Genomic DNA, 20,659 nt, shown 5'->3' on the forward strand with positions numbered 1-20,659 from the left:
AAAACTATAGCTATTGGTAAATATGTAAATTAATTATACTCAGTGTGATCCAGGGGGAAAATCCTCTCAGTGAATAAAGGCATATTCAAGTCATAACCACCAGCCTTCAGAGGGTTCAGAAATTCTTCCTGGGAAAGGTAGGACAGCTTTACATTTCCCTTCTGAGTTTAGCAGGCTTCAGTGTCCAGTCAAAAGAAAAAAATACACAACCTTACTTAGACATTAGAAATGAGATCACTGATATTTGGTCATGTTCAGCCTCTTACCCAAAATACAAACAAAACTTTGGTAGTTGTTCAATGTGAGAAAAATAGTTGCACTGTGTTATTAAATCCTATGAGAGACCAAAGCTTCAGATTAATCAATAATACAAGCTGACTTTTGTCTTAGTGAATTAGGCCCAAGAGCTAGAAATCTTTCTGAAAGTCAAGAGAAAGATTCCACTGTACGGCAGCTGATGGTGTTTCCACTGATTCTGGCCCTATTAAGAAAAAAAAGACCTGGTGATGGAGAAGGGGTTTTCTGTGTCCTATATCATTGTTTTCCTCTTGATCAAACCGTATGTAACTCTTGGGGCAGTCAGAGGGGTAGGGAACAAGATTGTCAAGCTTTTTACATTAAAGCTATACCTTTAGAAACATAAAACTTTATTTTCAATACAGTACTTTTTAAACTAAAGAGCCCCCTAATTCCAACCTTTAACAAGAAGTCCACCTTTAATACTTGGAAACCAAAGTTGCTTTCTATTTTAATCAATGAAAAGCGAGCTTTCACATATAAATGGATTTTTTCCAGAATTCTTTTTAAACCACTGAAAATGGATGTGCATAATGGTAGTCCACTTGGTTCTCCATAAAGCTAATTCTGGCTGGCTAATTCCCTTCAGGCAGCAGCAAGCATTGTTCTCCTCAGCTCCTGTATAATTAATACCCAGATACAAATATATTCCTGTCTATTTCAGGGGGAGCAGAAGTGAGAAAAAGACAAGGGGAGAAGATACTGGTGTCAAATGAATTCTCTAATACATTTCCCCACTAGAGGGAAAAATAAATTAAATGTGCAATAAAATTTTAATAGCAAACAGTGATTGCACTATAGGAACCCTGATAGAAATAAGCATAATGGCATAATAAATTTTCCTGTGTGAGGAATAATTTTTTGGAGCTTTAAGCTTTGACAATTCTGGTAAATCTTACCCGTTTGTTAGCAATTAATAATATTAAATTGCTTCTCATCTCCCTAGATAAACATCAGCAATCTTTCAAATCATTGTTGAAGAAATGTATAATCTAGTGCACACCATTATAGGATTTTGTAAAAATTTCTGAGAGATGTTTAATAGCACTGTTCCAAGGAAAAATAAAAGCAATGTAATCTTTATCACTAATATAAATACATCAACAAATATTTGTTAAACCCCACTTTGTGCTTAGCAGAGACTGCTAGCTATCCATCAAAATCCATTTTTGCCTTCTAGAGTTTAGGCTTGTCTGGGAAATGGCTGCTCATGCAAGGACTACATTCTCCAGTCCCCTAGACTCTGGTGTGGTCACGTGACTCATCTTTCCAATAACATTGACTGGAAATTATGTTTGTGTACCAACTTTTAAGAATGGGATGCAGCTCCTCTAAGCTCCTTAGCCTCTGCAAGCTTGATGTAGGAGGCAGTAAAACTGGAAAAGGAGGAACTACATGTTGAAAGTTGCGGGCCCTGAATTCACATGTTCACAAAAACAAACACCAGGCTTGGTTAAATGGGTAAGATACAAGATAGAAAATGTAGTACATTTAAGCCATTATACATCTGTGGATCTATTTGTTACAGCATTTTGGCCCAGTCTGACTAATACAACAGCATTCATGTAGACTTTCTGCAATCCATAAAGAAATGAAAACTATTGCCCTTCTTGCAAAAAGTAATTTTTCTCTGGATAAAGAGACAAAGAAAACAGTGCAAACAGAAAAAAGTAAAACAGGGCAAAAATATGTAAAATTTTAAAAGATGCCAATAAACAAATAATTGGCATGGCACTAAATGTTAGGTGTTCAAAGAATGAAAATATTTATTGAAAATATTTATTTAAAATATGTTCACGCAGAAATGGCAGATTCTGCTGGTTAGAGCTACATTTCAAGATCTACCATTGATAATAAAATCATTTATAATGGGGTTTGCTCTTTCAGGAAATTCTTCACTTGGATATATAAACCTAAAGCTCCAAATATCTGCAACCCTTTGATGTGTTGTAGTTCTCATTTCCCCTGGTTCCAGGATCTCTGATTCATCTGTAGTTGTAAACTTAATTCTATGCAATGCCTACCTTTGACAAGAGTAGTCCATTTATTCCAATATTCTCTGTAGTTTCCTTAAAGCAACACCTTATGATCGATCTTTTCCCATAATATAAAAGATACTCTAGCATTACTCAGGAAATAAATTTATAAATTCTTGCTAAAAGAGGTTCAGTTAAAATGCCAACCCAAACTCAAAGAGGTCCAGAAGTAAGCAAGATATATTCATATTATTTTTAACAACTATATATTGCATCACTTTTTGTTAGACACTAGGATGTAATAAGCAAAACAATACAGCACATTTTCTGTGGACACTTATATTCTCATGACGCCCCCTATGAGGGATGAGGGCGTCAGATGATGTACAGAAAGAACTGGATATAGTAAGCCTGTAAGCTTGGAAATGACTTGATGGCAAAAAGATAACTGTCTTCAAAGATTTAAAGTCTTTTCCTGTGGAATATGGATTATACTTAGCTATGTCTCACGGCTTCTGTCCACTGATAAATACCAAACAATTAGAACTCTTCCTGGCACCTGTAGGAACTCAAAAAGCAGATTTTGAATAAATGAATGAATGAATGTATGAGCCTGGGAACTTAATTCAATTATAATCCTGCTCATTTGCAGTAGTGAGGAATGGTGATGAATGCTGTCATTTACTTGCTGTTAGCCTTTGAAAAAATCAGTTAACTTTTCTGAGAAAACTACTAGGGAGAAAGCTACAGGGAGATTGATGTACTGGGGCCCGATATAATGAATTAATTTCAAAGATCAGACAACACAAATGGTCTTAATTTCCAAAGGGAATTATTCACCAGAGGTTTTCATGCTCAGTAGACCTGGATGACAGAGATTTTCTTTAGGAAACATTCAGACTGGGACATTGGCATGAGCTCAAGGTACTAGCTGTTATGAGCTATTCAGTGGAAACTTGGGATAGATGGAAACAAGCAAAAAATAGATAACCCTAGGACAGTTTTTATGACCTTTTTAGTGGAATCTTAGGGTGGCTGCAAACAATAAATAAATAAATAACCAATCACCCCAACCACCTAGGACAGTTAGAAGAGGAAATAGGGCCAACAGCTTGACAGGGAAACAGGATTCCAATAGTCCACAGGGTGTGATTAAAGCCCTAGATAAGGCTAATAAACTTAACTGACAGAGGGATCTCATTGGAAGCTTTGTCCTATGGAGTGGGCCACCCAGGGAAGCCAGGAGCTTGGGACACACATGTACCAAGGACACATCCCTGAGCACCCAGTTTTGTTTGTCCATGAAAACCGACTGTCTTTAAGCACTTGCCCCTGAGCCTGGGAGTTCAACTTACTTTTGAGCCTTCTTAGAGGTAGTAAGAAGGCTTTTCACATGCTTATTAACTTGTGATTCTGAGAAGGCTACTCTGACCTCCAGGTTCTTCAGTAACTCGAGAATAACAACATAAAGTTTGTAACATAGCTCTGAGAATTAACTGCAAGAATTGGTTCTGAGCACAGAGCTTGCTTCCTGACCTATGCTAGGTGCCTGCCTAATCAATGTGTTTCTCCCCTTTCTCCTTCTAGTCCTGAAATCATATAGTTCTTTCTCCCCAAGAAGCTTCAGAATCTTTTCATTTTAATTTCCTGTTGGGAAACTTTAATTAATCCTCTGAGAAAATCAAGTAGCATTTATAAATCTATGGAACTGGAATGTGTCATTAGCTCAAGTGCATCCCCTCAAACTATAATAAAGGCAACACCCCCTTCAGTATCACAGTCATCCATTCTAGCAATTTTGAAACCCATCTATTTTTTTTTCCTCCCTGCCTGCTGGTGGTACCCTGAATTAAATTAAGAATGTAATTCTTCAATTAAGATGTAAATTAAGATGTAAAGCATTCTGGAAGTTCACTGACATTTGGAGGGTCTTCTCTAAACTGCATGTAAACACCTAGAGTCAATGTAGCATCCTAGAAAGGGCAAACATTTTAATCTTTATTTCAGAATATGGCAGAAAACCTGTGGCTGCTGTATATTTCTTCCTTCATCCAGAAAAATCTCTCATTACTCAAGCCCATTTGCCTCCTGATCAAGAGTCACTAGGTTTGTATCAAATGAAAGTATGTTGACATCACAATAATCAAAGCAGAAGCAACCCTACCCTTTAGCATACAAGCCCCTTTCAAACCAAACATGTGCCCAAACACATGTCTCCCAAACAATGCACTCCCATGGGAATGGGAATAAAGGCCCTAATGCATTTTCAAATTACAAAACAACTGTCCCTATATTGAGATCACTCAGTTTATAGGACTCCAAAATTTCAAGAGGATCTGATAGCTCTCCTCACTAGCATAATTTTATATTTCAAAGAAACTTGTTTTCAAAATTCTTACCCATCTCTCAGAAATAGACTCTTTAGTTGGGGTATTTCCAGCCACATTAAGGTTTTCTTTTTATACTTGCAAACTGTCCATGCTCTTTGTGTATGGTTTTGCTTTTCAAGGGGTCTATCTAGGCTGCATGCAACAAAAATCAAGCAATCATACTGTTGCCTGATATTCAAAAATGGTTATTAATGCTTATGATAATCTTTTCAGCCCACTTAAAATTCAAAATCATACCTTCCAATCCCTCCAGGACTATTAGACCTGATTTTTTTATGTCTATTCAGCTTGATTTGATTTCATAATAATCCCCTGATATCTGGGTAAGTCATTTGTCTTCAATACATTCAATATGAACTAATTTTTTTTTCTTCTTAGGTAGACAGTCACATAAGGACAGGACAGGATTAGGGCCAGAAAATACTAAAAGGCTTGGAAAATATCCCAAAATAAATACAGAGCATCAGAGTGAGATATAATGCTTAAGAGCAAGGTGGAGGCAAAGATGATGATCAGCGTTAGAAGAAGAGTTTTATTTCTCTACATTGGTGGCTACAAGTGACCCAAGTACTAAGCACTACAGAGATTTTTTTTTCAAGTGGATAACCTGGTATTTCTAAATTTGATTTTGGGTTGTAGTGAGTGGTAAGTGGTTAGTTCAGGCTTTCAAGTAATTTCCATCATGGAAATAAGTCATTTCTGAGATTCTACCAAAATGCTGTCCTTCATTTCTTAAGAAATAACTAACTTGACTGGAAATCTAACATCTGAAAATATAACATTCTTGCATGCAATCTTCTCAAAAGTCAATTCAAAGAGCAACTGGAATTTTTTTTTTCTGGTTGCAACTGCACCTCAAAACTATTCATGTTGTGTTTAAGTCTTTGTAGAAAGAGAATTAGAGGATATCAAGGCATACAGGGGACCTACTTGGATAGGTCCTTGAGCACAATTAACCAAGGAAGCAAGGAAGGGAGGCACCAACTATAATAAGGAATATCTGTTGACCTAGGCCATTCTGAGCAGGCAGTAGCAGAGGGGCATGTCCTTCTTCAAGTCTTGCCAGAAGGGAAATGTAAACTCGGAGATTTGAGGAAGAAAGAGAATTTCAACATAACTGAGACAGGATTTGAACCCAGACCATCTTGACTCAAGATGTTGAGCTCCTTCACTGATGTCATAATATCTCTATATTTTGTGACTTAATTGCCTGATATAAAGCATTATGAAGGTAACCTAAGCCATTTAAGCCAAATAAACGAAGAAGGCTTTCCAGATAGGCTTAGAAGCCTAAACAATAGATGCCCACCAAACAGACTAACAAACCAAATGTTGACCAAGAAAGTGAGCATCAACAGGATAGAGGAAAATGAAATAGAGAGTAAACAGATTTGGAGATTGAAGACCTGGCTTCAGGGGAAATTGCCACAGGATACCAGTAGACATCCTAAGATCTTGGCTTAAATTTTTTACAGACTTGCAGAAGTAGGCACATGTGACATGTCCAAATAGCCATCATTATTACTGTTAACTTTTCTTGTTACTCCCTATCTTTTATTTTATTGGACCTAAGGAATAGGGCACACGGTTGTCAAAACAGGACCATGAGACATGATGGATGGAAAGACACCCACAAGCAGAGTTAAAGGATGCAAATATGTTCTTTAAATAGTGTATGAAAACTGATGGAGATAGCAACATTGACAGAGGACCACACAGCATGATCCCACACAAAGGGGAGAACCCTGCAGCTCTACAAATCACCTGTGTAGGTGCAGGTACAGCAACACATACAGTGTGAAAATTTTACCAAGTGCAAGGAGCTCACATTTTCCACTCACATGGTGTTGGTGTGGGTGGTGGTAGAGACAGGATTTTTTATACTCCTGTGTTTAATCCCCACATCTCTTTTTCTATATTCCTCATCGGCAGAGTCTTGCTCAGTCGGCCTATTCACCACATGCATGGAATTGCTACAAAACCAGCCCAATAGATATTTGGGTAAATCCAAAATCTTTTTCCAACATATAGCATGTCTTAAGAGGTCAGGCTTCCTTTAGGTCCATTTTCACAGAGGATGTAATGTATGTATATATTCTAAATAGCTGAAGTCAGGGTTTCCAATCCTGGCTAGTCTGGAAATGGTGACTTCTGAGAAACATTCTGTTTGAAGTTATCATTAGAAGTCTCATCCAATCTTCCCTTTGATTGCTTTTAGGCCTTAGCTGATTTCTAATGTCCCCAGCTGATCTAAGTGAGCTGCCAATTGAAGGCCTAATTACAGCATCTACTTTTGACTATTATAAAGGATGCAGCAGCTGCCTGAGCTAGTAAAAGGACCCTAGATCACGGTTCCCACTCTGCTCAGGTTATGAGTAACCTTATTTAACACTGAAAACAGACTCTGCAGGCTGATGATGGATAATATATATGAGGAAAACACTAGTCTGAATTCAGTAGTGCTTTTAAATGAATTTGTTGTGCTAAAAACCATTCATGTACATATTAATGAATATTGCATGTATATTTATTAAATCCCAAGTAATGCCCGTGCATTAATGTATTTTTGAGGTCTGTGACTTAACTTTAGGATTCATTATACTTCATTAAGAGTATCAAGACCCAGGTTCTGTTCCTGGAACTAATGCTGCAAGCAGAGTTTTAGTAGCTTCACATCTCTGAGTGACTTATCTTTCTTCATCTGTAAATAGAGTAAGGCAGTTAGACTAAATTAATGTTTATCCAAGTTTTTTTCCTGAAGTTTCTCACCTGCTTCACCTGGGATGCTTATTGAAACTTGAAATTTTCTGGGGCACTTGGGTGGCTCCACTGGTTAAACATCCAACTCTTGGTGTCAGCTCAGGTCATGATCTTAAGGTTCATGAGTTTGAGCCCCTCAGGGGGGCTCTACACTGACAGCATGGAGCCTGCTTGGGATTCTATCTGTGTCTCTCCCTCTCTGCCCCTCCCCTGCTCTGTCTCTCTCTCAAAATAAATCAACTTTAAAAATATATATATAATTTTCTGGAAGCAACCCAGAATTCAGTCTGGAATCTCTGGGGAAGAGAGCCAGAACACTTCACTTGTAGTAAGTTTCCCCAGTGACACCAAAGCATGGTAACATTTGAGAACCACTTGTTCCAGATCGAACGGATAGCATAAACTGTCTTTGACATCATATAAAAACAAGAACAGAGAAACCACCTCTATCCATCTCAATTGAACTATGCAAACAAGGTAAATTCAACAATTTGGCCCAAATGAGTTAGGTCACCTTCATCATACTTCATAACAGACAACTGAGTCATAAAACAGAGATAAAAGGACAGTGGTGAAAGGGGCCCCAAATTTTGAGTCAAGAAGACTGGGGTCAAATCCTGCCTCAGTTAGGTTCCAACTTTCTTCCTCCCTTAAACTCTGAGCTTCCAGTTCTTCATCTGTCAAGCATGTACGATGATAGCAATGCCTGTATCTTCAACAGTATTATTGCAAAAGTTTCTACAAAGAGAGAGGTGAGGTGATCTGGTAGGAGGTGCAGGATTAAGATAGGGTATTGATCTTGAAACTTCGTTTGCCTGGCAAGATCCATTTCAGTGGCTTTGGCAAAAATGGGGGGCGGGAACAGATGGAGACTACTACCACTTCTCATGATTATTATGAGGATTAATAAGAAAATATGGATTTTACATAGCAGAGTGCCTGACATATAAAAAAAAATCAATGCATAACTGTTCTCATTATTAAGTTGAAGAAAATGAAATTGCTGGTATTCTACTCTTTTTGACTTTCAAAAATGGCAATTCCATTCAGTTTTGACGTGATATAATATTGAAATCCCAGTATGACACAATCAGTCCGTTTCTCCCAAATTATTCATATCTTTTTTAAGTAAGAAAAAGTGAGAGAGGTAATACCGACAAAATAATGATTTTTTTCTTTTATACCATTTTTTTTTCTTTTAATGAAAATTCAAAAGGCTTCACCTCAAGTCACACTACAATCATTTTTCTGAGTAATGATATGATAAAAAGTTAGGCAGCAGGTGGGAGTTTTAATAGAAAACACCCAGGAGGAAGTCAGATGAGGGATTTTTATGCCTTGTTCTAACTATTATTATAACAGGCTGTCCTTCTTGTAGAGCACACCCTGTTTCAGTGACTTTAATTATGACCCGAAACTCTCCTTATCAGATGTTAATGTGGCTCATAGACTCCATTCGGTGCTTAAAAAGTCACAGAATCTCTGCCTGTTGGTAATGGATGGCTCTGTATTTCCTTCCCTCACAGGCCATCTTATAAACAAGAACTAGTCATAGGGGGTGTAAAAATAATTAATGGACTTAACTGAGCTATTAATACTATGTTACTAACCAGATGAGATATCAATCTATTTTAATTTGCTAATTCCACATTCATGTTTTACCTAATCGCTAAAACGATGAATAAATCATTTTGACTCTCATATGTTTATATTTTATGTTACTAAATTTTGTGGGTATGTCTTGATTGAAATTTATTTTCTTTAAGTTCTCATAGAATACCTGGACAGCTTTCTAAATGGAATAATGGAAAGCTAAAATTTCCCAGGTGCTAACTACTGACAAAAAAATGTCTCACCCAGCAAATATAACATGTGCCACTGCCTGAGTCCACATACTTGGAATATCACACAAAAACAGGAGAACTGGGGCATCTGGGTGGCTCAGTTGGCTGAGCGTCCAACTCTTGATTTCAACTCAGGTCATGATCCCAGTTTGTAGGTTTGAGCCCTGTATCAACCTCCACCATAGAGCCTCCTTGAGATTCTCTCTCTCCCTCTCTGCCCCTCCTCTGCATGCATGTGATCTCTCGTTCTCTCTCTCAAAATGAATAAAGTTTAAAAAAAAAAAAGAATAGGAGAACAAGAACAGAAAAATATAATGTTAAATACTGTATTTGAACCCCAGAATCACAAAGAATCCAGGTTTGGCTAACAACATCTACAATAATTACTGCTGGTTGATAATGACCCATTAATTCAAGCCTTCTATCTATTAGGTGATAGAAGAAAGCACAGAAGTATTGTTTTAAATATTATTAAAATATATTGATATTTTATTAAAATATATTAAATATTATGAAAATATTAAAAGTAGATTTGGTGAGGGTTTTCTTGTGTCTTTCATGACTATTTTGTTTTTCTTTAGTCGAAAGATGAAGATGGGTACCTGTGTGGCTCAGTCAGTTAAGCGTCTGACTTTGGCTCAGGTTGTGATGTCACAGTTCATGAGTTTGAGCCCTGCATTGGGCTCAATGCTGACAGCTCAGAGCCTGGAGCCTGCTGCATATTCTATGTCTCCCTTTCTTTCTTCCTTCCCCTCCCCTGCTCACAGTCTCTTTCTCAAAATAAACGTTAAAAAAATACTAAAAAAAAAAAAAGAAAAAGATGAAGAGAAGACAGATTATTTTCTTTACCTGAATTTTTCTGTACCTCTATCCCTGACTTGATCCCAGGGTCAGCTCTTAGGAACCCCTATGAGATTCTATTTTCGTGTCTCAATGAATAACGTTAAGTCAGGAGAGAATGTTGAACTTAGAACTAAGGAAGTGAACTTGAGACAGTAATTGGAGCTCTTCAATTTTCTTTGATTTGATTCAGCTCGACATATCTAAGCCATGTGATGTGAAGAAAATGGAGAAAACAAACAAAAATCACCTCCGTTCCAGTTCTGGTTCAGCTTCTGACAGAAGGCCAGGAAACTGAGAAAGAACCAACCCTAAGAAGGATGAGAGAAGCACAGTCCACCAGGCTAACACTGAGCAGCAAACTTAAAGACCACAAGGTGGAAATTCAGACTGAGGTCTTGTAGAGGGCATAGGGCGCGGGTTCGTCATTAATAAAACAGTAAAGACCCAGGAGACTAGAGCAGCAGTTTGGTAAACTACATGCAGAGGGGCCAAATTCAGCCACACATATTTGAGTTGTTTGGGTTTTGTGTGTGTGTGTGTGTATTTGAGCCCTACTGAGGTATAATTGACAAATAAAATCTTAAGTTGTTTAAAAGCAGGAAATTCCATGATTTGATTTACGTACACGTTGTGAAAGAATCCTTGCCATTGGGTTAAACAATACATCCATCATCAGTCACATTTGCCCTTTTTATGAGAACACTTGAGTTTTACTCTCTTGACAAATTCCAACTATACAATACGATACGGCATTGTCACCCTGTTACATACTAAATCCTCAGACCTTAGTTATTATAGAAAGTTTGTAGCCATTTACCAGCCTCTATTTCCCTCACCCGGCCCCTTGCAACCACCTTTCTATCCACTTCTGTGAGTTTGCTATATTTTTTCGATTCCACTGTTAGTCTGCAACCTCCCTGGGGGCTTCCCAGGTGTAATTGGCCCCCATAAGTGGAAAGCAGGGAGAGGCCAAAGAAACAGGCAGGCCACTCCCAATTGGTAGACAGCTGGTTTAGTAAGCACTGGAACTTATGAGCCTTGCCTTGCACAGGCACAAAAATGAGACTGCCACACCTGGCTGACAAATTTTCAAGTTTATATAGAGGCCTTACCTGAGTTCAGTCACATGTCCGTCCAAAGAGCCTCAACACCACATCACTATCTCAAGGCTGTGTCCTTGGGGCAGCATCTGGGAGAGGAGAAGGCAAGGGAAACCCACACTCCCCAAAGCGGGTAGAGGCTCCCAAGTTCTTGGGAGCTCGGCTTTCAGGTCAACGGGTGATAGTGCCCACTCTCTCTAAGATCTCTCTCAACACTCCACGGGTCCTGACCTGCTCTTAAAACTCATGCGCGCCCCTCCGTAGTTTGCTGGGAGTGGCCAGCGAAGGATTTCACTAGCGCGCAGGTGGCTCTTTAAGCAGCCATCTGGCTGCATTGGAGGCAGATGCAAGAGAAAACACAGGTTAAAACAATGATTACCAAAATCAGTAACACCTTTTTCCACTAGCATTTCTCCAAAATAAAATGGCGTCGGGCATTATTACTGCCTTGAAAGGAGGCACCTGTGCCATTATCCAAACAGAATGTTGTGTATTTATGCCTGATGAGTCGGTTGATATATCATCTTTATTAAGTTACAGTATTAAGGGTTTCACTTGTGTCCTCGTGTGATGTAAATGTTTAGTAGAATTCATCAGTGAATCCATCTGGTTCTGAAGTTTTCACTGTTAGAAAGGTTTTGATTACTCATTTAATCTTTGCATAAGTAATGGGTCTGTTTAGGTTTTCTATTTCTTCACGATTCCATCTTGGTAGATTGTGTGTTTCTAGGAATTTACTCATTTCTTTTAGGTTATCTAATTGGTTGAGTTATAATTATTCCTAGCAGTTTCTTGGGATCTTGAGTGTTTCTGTTGTCAGTTCTAATGACTGTTCATTCATTTCTGATTTTATTTGAGTCTTCTTTTTTTCTTAGTCTAAAGGTTTGCCAATTTTATCTTTTCAAAAAAAAAAAAAAGCTTTTGGTTTTGCTGATTCCCTTCCTATTGTCTTTTTAGTCTCTATTTATTTTACTTCCACTCTGATCTTTGTTATTTCCATTCTTCTGCTAGCTTTGAGCTTTTTGTTTTTCTAGCTCTTTGATGTATAAACTTGGGTTGAGACCCTTTTTTTTCTCCCCTTGTAAACTATGCAATTAGACTCCTTTTAGAGAAAGACTGGAAAATGGCCATTTTTGCCTGCTCTCTCCATCCATACTGAGCCTTGGGGGAAATCTCCAGTGAGTGTTCAAGGGCCCATTAAGAACTGCTTCTTTATTTGCTATAACTTCTGTGTTTTGTGCATGCAAGCTGTAAGCTCTAGTGCCTTTCAGAGCAGAGTATTTTGAGGGCCCATCCCTCTGGTGGAAGTCCTAAAGTTAAGGTGCTAGCTGTATAGTCCAAATCCTTCACTCTTTGGGGAGAAGCCAGGAATTAGATGTTCCCTCCCGAGTATCTGCTGCTGTTCTGGGAGTGAGCTTTATGGTGAGAGTCTTCTCCGCCTTTCCCTACCCATGTTGATGTGGGTATTTTCTCATTTGCCAGATATGTAGGAATCACTCATGTAGTTTCTGGATTTCCTTCAGAGGGGATTGCTGAATGGGTAGCTGTACATCAGTGCATCCATGCAAAGAAAGTTCAGGAGCCCCTATGTCACCTTCTTGGCCCTCACCCCACGCCCATTTGTTTGCATGCCATCTATGACTGCTTTCATGCAGCGACAGCAGAACTGAATAAAGTAGTGGCAACAGAGAGCATATGGCCCACAAAGCTGAAAAAATTTATTATCTGACCCTTCACAGAAAAACTTTGCTGATCTCTGGACTACACTAATTCAGGAAGAAGGGAAGAATATTACAACAAAAGCAGGAAATCACGAATAATTATAATATATTAGACATCAGAGAGAAAAGCAATCTACTCGAAGCAAGATACCCTGAAAGTAAGGAGTGGGGGGAGGGGAGTGTCAGGTTGGAAAGTCCACATTATAATTATAGGCTCTTGATTACCAGATCAAAGAATGTGCAGTTCATTCTGTAAGAAGGAAAAATAAAATGTTAGAAGGATCTTTTACTAGGATTATGAAGGTGTGATTCTAATTTAGCAGCTATATATGCAGTTGAACTAAACTGGAAATCTCTAGGAAAATTACCTTCAGGGTGCATCAGAGAGAAAACTGGAAATGGACCAACTCGGGTAAAACCTAGGATTCCCTTATATCCCATTCCGGTTTAAAGATCGCTGCTTTTCCCTAAAAGTGAGCAACTTAGATTTCTTAGTCCAAGAATTTTTCCTTTCATACCTTGTTTTTTTCTACTTTTTCCTTCTCAACTTATTGAGCATAGCTTTGCCAGTTGGGATCAATTCTTAAAGCTTGAGAAGGAGACATCTGTTGCTAAAGCTAGATCCACTGCTCAGCAAGCAGCCTGTAAGTTAATAATGGGACCCTATCACTGAATAATAACGGTTACTTTCCTCCTAATATCCCTGAAGCATTATTAAATGTGGCACTTACAGCCCCTTATATGCAATTTACCTCTGGAAAAGGTCATCTGCAAGTACAGTACTTAAAAATCTGCCACAAGGAGCTGTGAGATTGCATGCTAAACCATTTATTACCCATCACAAGACCTACATCAAACAAGCCTCATTTTAAATGTAGCCACTTTCTCTTAAAAACGACAGTGGAATCCTCTTTGGAACATACTTATTCACAGCAGAAAACATCCTGTCTCTCTCAGTTTTCTGAAAGTTTGGAGCATTGCTTGGGCTGTGGAGGAATGACATCAAATTAAATGTCGAAGCAGGTGAAGCTTGCCTTTGATGAGTCGCACTGCTTTTTTCTGGGACCTGGTCACCATGCTTCCCTCAAGCTATCCAGAACTCCCCACCCGAACCACACTCTAGCCTTCTGCTCTCAAAAGTGTCTTATTCTCTGGATCTCACCCAATTTCTGCCCCTTCCCCAAATCGACAGGTCAAGGAAGTTCCAGGTTAAGATGGTGGATTAAAAACACAAATCTAGTATTATACCTTCTGTATCAGTCGGGTTGGGCTGTTATAACAAAACATCATAGATAAGGTGGTTTCATGACAGAACATTATTTCTCACAGCTCTGGAGGCTGGGAAGTCCAAGATCAAGGTTCATTAGATTCAGTTCTCAGTGAGGGTTTTCTTTCTGGCTGTAGTCAGCTACCTTCTCACTGTATCCTCACAAGATGGGGAGAAAGGAAGACTCTGGTTTTTCTTCTTCAATCCAGGACACTAATCTCATCATGAGGCACCAATCTATGCTCTCCTCTAAACCCAGTTATTTCCCAAAGGCCTCATCCTCAAATACCATCATAATGAGAAGTAAGGACTTGAACATATTAATTTAAGGGTGATACAAACATTCGGCCCATAGCATTCTGTCCTTAGCACCCAAAATTCATGTCCTCACATGCAAAATGCATTCATTCCAATCCCAACTTCTTAACACCTAAGCCTAACTTCTTAACACCAATTCTAAAGTCTAAAGTTTATATTAGAGGAGACCTCTAATATAAACTAGATACAAGTGAGACTCAAGGTCCAATTCATTCTGAGACAAAATTCCTCCAGCTGTGAACCTGTAAAACCAAACAAGTTATGTGCAAAGACTTCATATGTGCAATGATGGTTTATATATACAATGGAATACTACTTGGCAATGAGAAAGAATGAAACCCTGCCATTTGCAACAACGTGGGTGGAACTGGAGGGTATTATGCTAAGTGAAATAAGTCAGCCAGAGGAAGACAAATATCATATGTTTTCACTCCTATGTGGAACTTGAGAAACTTAATGGGGGACTGTGGGGTAAAAGAGAGGGGAAATATAGTTTCAAACAGAGATGGAGGCAAACCATAAGAGACTCTTAAATACACATAACAAACTGCGGGTTGATGGGGGGGATGGAAAGGGAAATGGGTGATGGGGATTGAGGAGGGCTTGTTGGGATGAGCACTGGGTGTTGTATGTAAATGATGAACCACGGGAATCTACCCCCAAAACCAAGAGCACACTGTATACACTGTACGTTAGCTAACTTGACAATAAATTAAAAACAAAAAATACAAATGGTGCAAAAGGCGTAGGATGGACATTTTCATTCTAAAAGGGAGAAATTGGAAGACAGGAGGGCATGATGGGTACCAAGCAAGTCTAAAACCTAGCAAGAAAACTGCCATTAGATCTTAAGGGTTGAGAATAATCCTGTTTGGTTCAATTATCTGCCTTTCAGATCCAATGCCCCACTTCCGTGGCTCTGTCGAGTGGGAATCGCACCCCCAAGCCTCCAGAAGACCGCTATCTGGCCTGTTGAAACCAAGGCAGAGGCCTCCCACTTTGAAAACAAGGAGGCCTTTCTGATAATCTCTGAATTGCTTCTGGGGTCATTCTTCCCCTGTCTTGAAGCACTGGCATATTCATAGGCAGATAGCTCTATGGTCTGGTGCTGTAGGATCTCTGAAGTCTGACAGCCTTTCCTCATTTTGTCTCATCTCCACCCCTCAGTCCAAACCAACAGTGTTTCCATAGTGAGGCTGATTAGATCCATGTTTCACAACCATAATCATCTCCTTACCAAGAGGTTGCTCAGCCACACCCTTAGTGTTCCCTTCACAACAAACTTCTCAAGTGTTACATTATGATAAACTGAGAAGTTTCTAAATCTTTTAAGTTCTGAATTTGTTTCATTTAACAAGTCCTTCTCCAATTCATTTCTTCTCAAATTTCACTATATACAGTCAGGAGGAAGCAAGGCACTCCCTCAACACTTTGCTTAGACCTCAACATCCAATTTATTCACTCATTTTATGTTCCACAGAGCACTAGAATACAGTTCAGCCAAGCTATTTGCCACTTTATGACACAGATCTTTTTCCTTATTTTCCAATAACACATTCTTTATTCACCTCTGAGTCCCCAGCAAAATCGCCCTTCACGTTTATGTTTCTAGTATGAACCTCAAATTCCACCAGCCTTGATTCATTACTCAGTTCTAAACCTGCTTGTACATTTTTAGGTATTTGTTACAGCAGAACTCCACTTCTCAGTACCAAAGTCCATTAATATTTTTGGCCTGCTATAATAAAATACCATAGACCAGGTGGCTTAAACAGAATGAATAAATTCATTTCTCACCACTGTAGAGGCTAAGAAGTCCAAGATCAACGTTCTGACAGATTTGGTTCCTGATGAGAACCCTCCTCCTGGTTTTCTGTGTCCTCACATAGCAAAGAAAGAGAAAGCAGAATTTACGGCCCAGAATCCTGATCCCTGTGGCCCAGCCCGCTTTCTTGATACTTTAGTGTTAGACCTTTTTCTCCTCATCTTTTTCATTACTGAAATCTGCATTTTGTCCATGATGGTTTTAGTTTTTATCTGTCCACCTTCGATGCTTGCTGTCCCATGACTTTGATTTTGCACTTTGTGTATATTGTTTATATACTATAGCAGCATGATAATAGAGTGGACAGGCAGCATGGTTTGTGGGAGATAGAGTGCAAAAGAGAACAAAGGCAGAAATATAGCATGTATTGAGCCTTAACTAAATACTTATAGTTAAATTAAATTATTTTTCAATTCTGAAAATAACTTTGAAAGGAAGATATTATTATTTTCCCCAGTTTACAGTTGAGGAGAGGAAACAGGTTCTAGTTGCTTTTTATACTTGTGTGTGTGTGTGTGTGTGTGTGTGTGTGTGTGTTTAGTTATGTGTGAAAAGATCAAAGAGGGTTCTGAGCAAAGGCAATGCATTTCAAGAGACACTACTTAAAAGCCAATATAACACTTTTATGGTTACATACAATCTACCCCTTCATTTTTCTCAACTCCATGGCCTTTTCTGTTACTGCTCTTCCCATCCTAGATTCACCCAATAGCCCTGGCCATACTGGTTTCCTCACACACTCCAGACATGCTCTTTCTCAGGAGTTTTGCACTTGTTGCTTCCCCTTCTTGGAATGCCTTTCCCCTAGTGGATAGCTCTCTCACCTCATTCAGGTCTTTGCTCCAACATCTGCTCAATGATAACCACTCCACCTAAAATTGTAACTCCGCATCACTCTTCTCCTTATGCTTCTTGCTTCTATTCTTCTGCATTGTGCTTACCATGATTTGATAGGCTAACTCTGTCCTCCCATTAGAATGGGAATTCCACAGGACAGGAGCTCATTTCAGTTTGTTTACTCCCTGTATCTAGACCATTTGCTGGCCCATAGTAGATGTTCAATTAATATTTACCAGATGAAATAAATTAATAAAGTTTAGGGAAAGTTGATTTAGACATAGTTAACCAGATTTTTTAGCTGCAAGAGAAAGAGCCTTTAAGTATTCCAATGCATATTTTCATTTACCAAGGAGAGAATCTAGCATGCACAGTTTCCCAAAATTATGTGAACATAGTATAACCCTTTTTTCATGGAACAGGTTGCAGGGAATTGTGCTTAAATACAAATGGAGTTGGAAGAGCAGGTTTTGATGCTAAGGAAAAAGGGAAGGACACTAAAATCCCATGTGTCTGAAGTGAAATGAGAGAGAGTAGTTTCATTCATTCATTCATTCATTCATTTGTTCAGAAAATATTTATCAAGTGTGTCTGATGGGCCACAAACTCTTCCAGACCCAAGACAAGGAAGAGACCAAAAGGAGTGGGGGCCCCAGCCCTCACAGAGTTCATACCCTCTACTGATCTCTCTGGTTTCGCTGATTCCTTTTAATCCTATAAAACGCAGACAAAAAAAAATTTTCCCAAACCTACATCACTGTTGTTTTAAGACTTTTCTTTCTAATTAGAAAGATACTGAAATATAATTAACCCCTGGATGAAGAAGCCACATGCAAATTTGCAAAGCAACACAGCTATGGATTTCCCACCTGCTCTGATTTCATCCCTTCAAGACCTGCACCATAATCAATATCCTGCCATCCAGAAGGCATGACTGAGGAATTCCAGATGACCGCCACCAACAGAGTTGCACTCTTTTATCACATCTGACTTTGCAGCAAGGGAGATGATCATAATGCCGAAAAAAGGGGGCTGGCTAGAATACTAATTGGCAGGAGGTTGCTTTATCATCTCCAGTAGCCAATAAAAATAAATAAATAATTTTATCTTTAAAACATTCCTGTCTTCCTGATAAACAGAACAGTACAACAACATACTGTTTAATGAGTTATTGTGGCTAAAATCTCACTCTGCAAATTACTTGTCATGGCAACAGGCAAGGACCACCCCTAAAGCCAGCAGTCTGAAGCAGATAGATTGTTTCAATTACCTAATTTTCACAATGAATGAACCCTGCTTATAGGAAATCCATAGGTGGCTGGCAGTGGCAAATGGTGGCTATGACATGTTGGGAGCTGGTAGTTTACATTCTCTCTCAAAATACAGAACAGGATTATAATTTTCTGTAAACATTCACAGAAGCAAAAGAGAAAGAGTACGGGCAACTCATAAAACTTCCCCTTTTGTCTAGATTTGGGATGTGGCTATTCTTTCCAAATGTCCTCTCTTCTGTTTAGTTCAGACAATGTTGCATGTAGGTGTGGGCCCCTTTCTGGTCTCACGGTCTAACTGCACCACCCTCTCCCTACTGTGCCTCTTACAGTGCTTTGGAGGCGTTACATATATGGCCAGCAGATGTCCCCAAGAACTCTTTTTCCTCAATGGAAAATGCTATCACACAAAGCAAATTTCCTATCAAATGTATGGTAAATTTGTGTATAAAGCTCACTGCTAACAAAGAAATTCAATTACCCTATATTTGAATTACCTGTCCTCTCTGTATCTTCTCCCAACATTTTAAGGCCAGTTTTCCAGAACATTTCTAGGGAGGCCAAAGAGATAGTATTAATTTCCTATAAATGTCGAGTTCCCTATAAATTTCCAGATAAATGTCCTTGGTTCTGACAAAACCAGGAAGGACTTAGACCTTGTGATTGGTGCATCCTCATTCTCCAACTTACCCTCAGGAGTGTGTGCCTCACCAACATGGTCCTTCTTCACTCCTTCCCATCTCTCCTTTGGCTCCAATTTTATCTCCCCTTTTCCCACATCAGTTCCCATCCCCCACTCTCACCAACCCCTACATATTGTTTGTGATTTTCTAGGAAGGACATTGTAAACCAAGATGTCTACCAACAAACTTGACTTTCCCAAAATAATGGACATTTATGGTGGAGTTTTAGGCACCAAGAGCATTTGTGTGATATGCTTTTTTTTTTTTTTTTGGTTAGATAATTAGTTTTGTAACTAATGAGAATAAGACACATAGCCATGATTTTGGTACAGAAATAATCATACTGTGTGTAATCAATCTCTCCAACCAAACCTAGTTTTTAATATGATTCTCAGTCCTGAAGAAAATTGCCACCTACTCACCTTACATTTTCATCTACATTTTCAATGTCTTCAGAGCTTGATTAACCAGAAATATTTCATTCCCTGCACTTATTTTTTCTCCTATTAATAATATCTCCTTTTGGGGCGCCTGGGTGGCGCAGTCGGTTAAGCGTCGGATTTCAGCCAGGTCACGATCTCGCGGTCCGTGAGTTCGAGCCCCGCATCGGGCTCTGGGCTGATGGCTGGAGCCTGGAGCCTGTTTCCGATTCTGTGTCTCCCTCTCTCTCTGCCCCTCCCCCGTTCATGCTCTGTCTCTCTCTGTCCCAAAAATAAATAAACGTTGGAAAAAAAATTAAAAAAAAAATAATATCTCCTTTTTCATGCATATTAGGAGAAGGAGGAGGAGAAGGAAGAGGGGGAAGAGGAGGGGGAAGAGGAGGGGGAAGAGGCGGAAGAGGGGAAGAAGGAGAAGGAGAAGGTAAGGAGGAGAAGAATTTTACTTCATTATAATCTCTTTTTTGGTGGTGTGGACATTCATTGAGCTAATTTGTTTTCCAAGTAATGCTTGCTGAATCCCTAAAATGAACAGGGACTTAGGCTTTCAGTTATGCATCAGTTCCATATACTTGTTTGGCAAAGTTTAGTTTACAAAGCAAGACTCAGAAATGATTTTCTTCTTAATAAAAGAAAACGTAAGAAAGGGGTTTTCCAGAATCTGTTGGATGGTGTACACTGTCTGCACCTTCAGATAATCTAGAACCATATTTTTCTTCAAAAGACTCTGGTGACAGACAAGAGAAGTTATAACCATCAGTGTTTTAAGTTCTGGCCTTGGGAGAATTTCTGATCACTTTTCTCTCTTCAATCTTTGTTCAAAGAACATCTGTCTTCAGTTCAATAGTTTAAACTCTAATGACCAAATCAGGAAATGTTTATTTTGTAAATTGGCCAAACGGAAGGCAGAAGCAAGCTCAACCTTTCACTAATATTTTGTTTACAGTGACAGAAAATGCCATCAGATGAATCAGAGCCAGAGAACTCTTTTATAACAGGAGCATAACATTTATTAATAAGAAGTGGAGGATTATTTTGTTTAAAATGAAAAATGTATTGAAGTAGAATTTTAACTGTTCTGTATCATTGC

At 38.9% G+C, this 20,659-nt stretch overlaps 1 long non-coding RNA gene across 2 annotated transcripts; it reads left to right on the plus strand.

The window, feature by feature from the left end:
- The first annotated feature begins 7,630 nt into the window (after positions 1-7,630).
- On the plus strand, positions 7,631-15,550 carry LOC109502647. Of its 2 annotated transcripts, XR_006583115.1 has the most exons (4): positions 7,990-8,175; positions 10,301-10,484; positions 12,950-13,089; positions 15,412-15,550. It is a non-coding gene; the product is annotated as an uncharacterized LOC109502647 (long non-coding RNA). The 2 variants fall into 2 exon arrangements; XR_002161380.3 differs by lacking the exons at positions 12,950-13,089; positions 15,412-15,550 and having other exon boundaries at positions 7,631-8,175; positions 10,301-10,560.
- Positions 15,551-20,659: the final 5,109 nt, after the last annotated feature.

The sequence above is a fragment of the Felis catus genome, chromosome C1 (genome assembly GCF_018350175.1).
Source record: "Felis catus isolate Fca126 chromosome C1, F.catus_Fca126_mat1.0, whole genome shotgun sequence".
In the NCBI taxonomy this organism is placed as follows: Eukaryota; Metazoa; Chordata; class Mammalia; order Carnivora; family Felidae; genus Felis; species Felis catus.